Source organism: Alligator sinensis, unplaced genomic scaffold (assembly GCF_000455745.1).
Source record: "Alligator sinensis unplaced genomic scaffold, ASM45574v1 scaffold1090_1, whole genome shotgun sequence".
NCBI classification, from domain to species: domain Eukaryota; kingdom Metazoa; phylum Chordata; order Crocodylia; family Alligatoridae; genus Alligator; species Alligator sinensis.
Window position 1 is genome coordinate 172,249 of NW_005843157.1, and position 6,661 is coordinate 178,909.

A 6,661-nucleotide genomic window follows, 5' to 3' on the forward strand; every position below is an offset into this window, starting at 1 on the left:
GACCCCTCAAAGGGGGTGAGAAAGTAATCCCCAGTGGTGAGCTCCAATGCAAGACCTCCCTCCCCAGGACTTGTCACTTTGGCTAGCACTGGTGATCTTCTTCAGCAACCACTTGCAGTTGAGGATGATTATCTTCCATGCTTGTCTTAGCTGTATGTCCAAAGATGGGTGACGAGTCTGATCTGAGATTGACCGGTTCTGTTGCAGTTGATGATAGGGCCCCTGAAGCAAAATAATGACCACTGGCAGCAAGGATCAACAGCAAAGGAGTGGCAGGGACCTCACGATGGTCCTCCCTACCCAGCACCTCCCATTTTTGGATGCATAGGTGCATAGGTAATAGAACTCCTGGGAAGCAGCTCTGACTGAGTCTCCCTTCCTAGAAGACGATGTTAAGAGGTAGTACTCGTGGGTTAGACTGGTGGTGATTCAGACAGACTGTTAACTGTTTGTAGCTTCAGCTAATTCTTATTTGAAAATAAAGATTTTTAGGGTTGTATTTTCATTTTTCCCCTTAAAAAAACCCCTGTTATAGTTGAATTTTGCTTGTGGGTGGGGACATGTGTTCCCTTTGGAATACACAATAACACTTTATTTTGCCAAGTTTCTGGAGAGGAACTTGAATCCAAATAGAAAGTTTGCACAATGCCCTGAATTTGAACCTGGCCCTTGCTACTGCTGTCCAGTGCCTGGCAGAAGGGTTGCAGTTGTGCTGTGCTCTCTCATCTGGGCTACTTTGCCCACCCCCCACTACCACTCTGGAGAAACAAAGGTATAACAAACAAGACTGCGACTGGTGCATCCTGGTACTTTCAAAGTGGCTTCACCCTTTCTTCCTTCTGTAATGTCTTGAGCTAGATCCAAAGGCTCTTACGTGGGGCATAAGTGCTGGGGCATAAGTGCACAGCACTGTGCATGGGACATAAGTAAATCCCTAAGTCCAAGATCACCATCTTGAAAATCCTATTTCTCATGCTGCCTCACTCAGGCTGGAGGCTTCTAAACCGTACACGCAACACAGGTTATAGAGCAGCTGAGCAGTGACAGTCCTCAATATTCAAATTCCATATGTGACATTTTTTGTTTGCACGCACTACTTGGAATCCATAAACTGTATGTTCATCTAGGTGCTTCTCTTCCTTAAGCTCTCTCCTCTGAAGGTTTCCTGCAGTTGGCATTCTTTAGGCATGCCTATCATGTGCCTCACAGGTCAGACCCAATGAAAAACAAAATGGTAGCTATCCCTTCCTTTCAAATGTTCCCTTTTGTACAATATCTTGGTGCTTAGAGAAGTTGGTGATGTCAGTCCAATTCCTTAAACTACCTGAGAGGATTTAAATCCCTCACCCCGCTTCCACTGGCTTAGAAAGGCTCATGGCTGGACAACTGCTTAGGCTTTGTGTCCATACATATAAATATCCTGGGCACGTATTTACACATGTGGGGAAGTGGCAGCAGATTTGCTGCTTATGGTAGCAGTCTGCTCCCGCCCCCACCAGCCCTGCACCAGGCCCCTGAAGCAGCTGGGGGAGCTCTAGTCTCCACCTTGGTGCTAGCCCAGGGGCTGGCATGAAGCACAAGGCCAGGAGACAGCTGTCTCATGGTGGGGGCTGGGAGATTGCTTCCTGGCCCTGGAAGCTGCCTGTTGCTGGGGCGGGCTGTGCCACTGGAGCCTGCGCAGGAACAATGCCCCCCTGCACCAGCAGCAGGGAGATCCCAGCCCCTGCTCCGTGATTGCTCCCAGCCCCCTGCTGCCAGGGCAGGGGGACATTGTCCCTGCCCAGGCTCCAGTGGCGGAGCCTGCCCTGGAAGCAGGCAGATCCCAGGAACAGGGAGCAATCTCCCTCCCCCTCCTGTCCTGGTCCCAGGACAGCATTTGTCCCGGATTTGCGGTGTTGTACTGGGATTCTGGTTTTTCTGCGGGAAACAGCATGTTTCCCTTTGTAGGCTAGCAGCACTCCAGCCTGCAAGGGGCTACTTGGGGCTTCTGGGAGCAGGACTCAGGAGGCGCCATGTGTATGTCTGGGGAATGGGGAGGGGGCGGCTCCCTGCCACTGTGCACACTCCCTGGGAGGGGCACTAGGATCCATGTGCCCCACCAGATTTCTGCGTCGGACAGGGGTGGATGTGGCCCTCCCTCTGGGAGCCCCATGCTGGCTGTGCTGCCCTGCCCACGCAGCAGCAGTGGGGTAGTGGCAGTGTAGAGTTGTGCCCCCTACTGCTGCTGGGTGAGCAATGGGTGCCTGTCTGGCATGGATGTCCCAGAGAAAAATCAGCATGGTGAGGAGCCCCAAGCCAGCAGCAGGCAGCCCACATCCCTCCTCACCCTGCACTCCACTTGGCAGTGCTCCAGCCATGTTGCTGGCAGAGGGGGCGGGAAGGGAGAGGTGAGCATGTGTCCCACCTTTCCATTTGGAAAAGGTGGTCACCCTATCCGCTTGCAGAGGTGTGCCCCAAGTGATGTCCCACATAGTTGGGCTCCTTCCACTCCCAGAACAGCAAGGGCTAGCCCTGAAGGACCACAGGCCCATCTGTTTCACTTAGTGAAGTGAAACAGTTGGGCCAGAGCACATCCTGGCACCGCTTACCCACTTCAGTTCATAGATTCATAGATGCTAGGGTCAGAAGTGACATCAACAGGTCATTGAGTCCGACCCCCTGCCTGGGCAGGAAAGACTGATGGGATCAGATGACCCTAGCCAAATGCCTATCCAGTTTTTGACATCTGTTTACATCCTAAGCTAAACCGTTTCTTGCCAGGCACAACATATTAGTGAGGACCTTGGGATCTGTGAGTCTCCTGAACTGTATGTAGTGTTTAGGAGCAGGAGGGGCCTTCCACAGAGCTTACTCATTTCCTCTTTTATGTATTAAGGGATCTAAGCAGTGCCCTAAAGATACCAACTGTCTTTTTCTCCTAACTGCTAGAAAGATTTAGATGAGTATAGGGGCAGCTGCACACTGGCAAAGTATATGTGCAGGTCACATATGCTGTCATGATGGCTGGACTGGACGTGGAAGTTATCACAACTTATTGTTCACAGAATTTTTATTTTTATTTTTGCATTCTGTTTTCTTCCACATTTGCAGTTATTTTTCTTTTTTAATTGTCAAAGGTCTCGGGAGTGGGGGGACTGTGTCTGCTCCCCCCCCCCAAAAAAAACAAACCCCAAACCCTCCCCTTTTATAGTTGCTGCCTGCAAATGTGAAACACAAAATGTATGTTACAAATATTTTATACTTCCTTCCACTGCAGGGAGCATTTTAAAACTGGAAGTGTATCACACAGCATCCACCATCCTAGTTCAGGAAAAGTGAGTTCTCAGCTCTCCACATCTGCTGGTGAAATCTGCTCTGGCAATTTCCTGAAAGAAAAAAAGGCCAATTCATGTAAAAAGAGAAAGTAAAAAGAAAGAAAGGGAAGAGAGTAATTGATCCAGAGACTCATGCAGAGGGCTTGGGATCTGTCTCATAGAGTGTAAGACAGACTCTATTGGACAGGGTTTCGTTTCCTCCTCCTGATTCTTCTTCAAACCTTTAATCTTGTGTATACAGTGCACACAATCCTGGTACCACTTGGTAGATAACTTTACAGTGCACAACCAAATTATTTCACTTAGCATTTGTAATTCCTGTGACTTTTGCCAAGCTACATAACCTACTTGTGCACAATGGCACAGGATGGCTCAATCAGTGATAGTGGAAAAGGATACCTCTTAAGTTTGTCTAAAGCCTGTCAATACCCTTGAAATAGTAGAAAGTAGAGGTCTCAGACAGCTGCAAAATGGGTGAAGAACACTCTAGGTGTGGACAAGCATATACTTGAAATGGCTTGAAAATGAGAAGGGAAGTTGCTGCTTGGGACTGTGCAGTAACTCTTAAGATCTGTTACTTGTGCCGGATGCTGTAGTGATGCAAGCGAGCTAAATTGCCCCGAGTGTAACCCCTCTTTCTGAAACATTACAAGTGAGCATCTCTCCATACCTGCTATGCCATGGGCTATCTCCTCTTTTAATGATTTCCAACAGTATTTTTGAACCTATACACTTATCAGATAAAGGTACTTGTGTTTCCTTAATGCTTTTGTTTCCTCATAGGGATTTCTAAGATGGCAGTTTCCAAACAACACTTACTGGATTGGATTTTCATTTAAGAGAGACAGGAATGGCTGGATTTGGGAGGACAACACACCTCTTACTCCAGCACAGAAGAATATGTAAGTTTAGTGAACCACCTTTTCACCTGAGAACTCCCACAGTTGGGCTGAGGTCTTTCTGGGGCATGAGCAGGTACCAGTGGAGATGTGCTGCTTCACTAAGCCATTGCACAATCCCCACCACCACCAGTAAGAAGCAACTTCCAGCCCAATGCAACCCTCTTTCCACCTGCCAAACACTCCTAACTGTCTCTTCTCTGCTTAAGGTGGGAAACAGCACAGCTCCTCAGTGACAGACTGGAAAGCCATAGCATGTGCATTATTTCATTCTCCATGGCACTGGGGGAACAGGAGTGGCAAGGCTATGAGTGAGACCCTTGTTGCTTGCAGCATTAATGTTGTGCATGTCACCAAGCTCCCCCTGAGGCTGTTAGTATGGCACCAGTCTCTCACCGCTTTTACATCTGCTACTTGCTCAAAACACCAGAGGCTGGATCCAGGCAGCTGGAAGCTGGTGCTTTCCGTAGTTAAGTGGATGAGTCAGATTTATTTCATCCTTGGGTTCCACCTCTTGAAGCTGATAAGTGCTGTAATTATATTTTAGCCAGGCACTCTCAAGTTCTTCAACAGTTTAGTGAAGCCTTATTTACTATGGCTTAAACAGTTGTTATGGTGCTGGCCCTGTGTAATATGGTTTGTACAGCTACATACACGCAACCTTTTTGTGGTGGAATCAGCTGTATAGAGATGTGTCCCACCCAATACAACTGATCTGATTGACTGGTAGAGACAGGTGTCATCCAAGGCCATTCTCTAGCAGAGTTGGGCCCCCACTGCTTGCAGGGCTTCAGGGGCCCGAAGCCAAAGCACACATTTGCAGGCATGGACCTGAGAACCCCATGGGATTCCCTCACTCTGCAACATGAAATGCATGTTTTTGAAATCCCCCTGTAAGAGATTCCTGGGGCATAGCTCTGCAAGTACAGAGCAAGGAATCCATGGATCCACTGCAAGGGAATTCCCTTGGGTGCTCTCTGGTTGGGACCAGGCACCTGGGGCCATTTTTCCTGGGGATCAGGCCCCTGAAGGTCTGAGAGTATCTGCCTAGGGTAGCTGGACAGCATGGATGCAGTGGTTTGCCTAGAAATAGTACCGTAAGTGAACAAGCATCCTCCCTGATCCAGTGGCATAAATTATTACTAGGAATCATCACACCACAATTGTATGGTATTTGCAGCACTATAAAAGGCAGGGCTATCTGGTTCCTCAGGTTTTGTGCCATAAGAACTTTTCTGGTGTAATAAGGGTGTATCTGTTTGTAGTGTGTCATGATATAACAAAATAATGCTTTTTTTCTCTAGGTTCGCTCTTTACAAGGAGTATCCCTGTGCATGCATTTCTTCATTACTTGCTCATAGCACTGACTGTAACAAGAAAAATAACTGGATCTGTGAGAAGGCAGCCTTCCAGCTGAGCTAACATAATCAGTGCAAGGAAGATTAATTTTCAATATAATAATGATTATTTATTAAAGGTTGCAACATCCTCTCTACACTGGGCATTTATACTGCTATAACTAACAGTCAACTGGCACCAGATTTATTGGTGAAATGATTAGCTATTAGCAAAGCAGTATGCTGTGTCTTCTACACTGGTTTTCTTTTGTTACTGAAAAGTTTTCAAAAGCAGTGCTGAATGAGTCACTCTTGGAATCTCTGTCTTCATTGTTGGAGAGAGTCTTTCAAATAGTCACATTCCTGAGGGAGTGCACACAGCATGGAGCATATGACCCTACAGAGAACACGCCAGATTTGTTAGTCCACATCTGTAATGAGCAGCAGCTGCCAAAATGAAATGGCAAATGCCATAGAAGTAGACTGACCATATGGAAATCCAGGAAATTCTGGACATCTCACAATGCTCTCACAAGTTGGCTGGGGTGGGGCTACATGCCAAGCAATCAGTGGTGCCTGCCTGCCTGCCTGCAAGGTGCTCCACACCATTTCAACTCCTGGCCAGACTGCACCCCATGCACCTGTGTTTCTGGGACACCCATTATAATGCCCAACACCCAGCCTGGCCCAGGCTCTGAAATCCAGAACTGCCTCGCTAAAACAGGACATATGGTCACGCTACAGAAAAGTCAGCGCATAATATAATTTGGATATTTAAAGAGCTATAAGGTCTTAGCTTGTTTTTCCAAAAAAAAGTCTTCAATAAGGTTGATCCCTGTTGCCTATTTCCTGGAGGTCATATGTAAGGTAACTTTATGAAACTCAAGTGAGGAGACTTTGGCTGCTCCAGTTTGGAAGTCTACTCCACATTCCTTGTAAATGTTCTGCTACAAAGCATTTCCTAGTCACTAAACTAAGCTTTTTACTTTTGCACAGATATTTAATGCACTGCTTATACTCCCTTAAAATCCTAACCAAACCCTCAACCTGTTCAGTATTTACACTCACCAACAGTGGCGACGTGTAGGGGGTACACAGGGGTGCACGTGCA

The 6,661-nt window shown here is 47.3% G+C and overlaps 1 long non-coding RNA gene across 1 annotated transcript in view; it reads left to right on the forward strand.

Annotated features, from left to right (window-relative positions):
- LOC112548396 overlaps positions 1 to 5,614 on the forward strand; it is a 6,160-nt gene extending 546 nt beyond the window's left edge. Inside the window, exons 2-3 of the long non-coding RNA XR_003092168.1 lie at positions 4,098 to 4,216; positions 5,518 to 5,614. This is a non-coding gene — a long non-coding RNA (uncharacterized LOC112548396). The remainder of the gene's footprint in view (positions 1 to 4,097; positions 4,217 to 5,517) is intronic.
- The last annotated feature ends 1,047 nt before the right edge of the window (positions 5,615 to 6,661 follow it).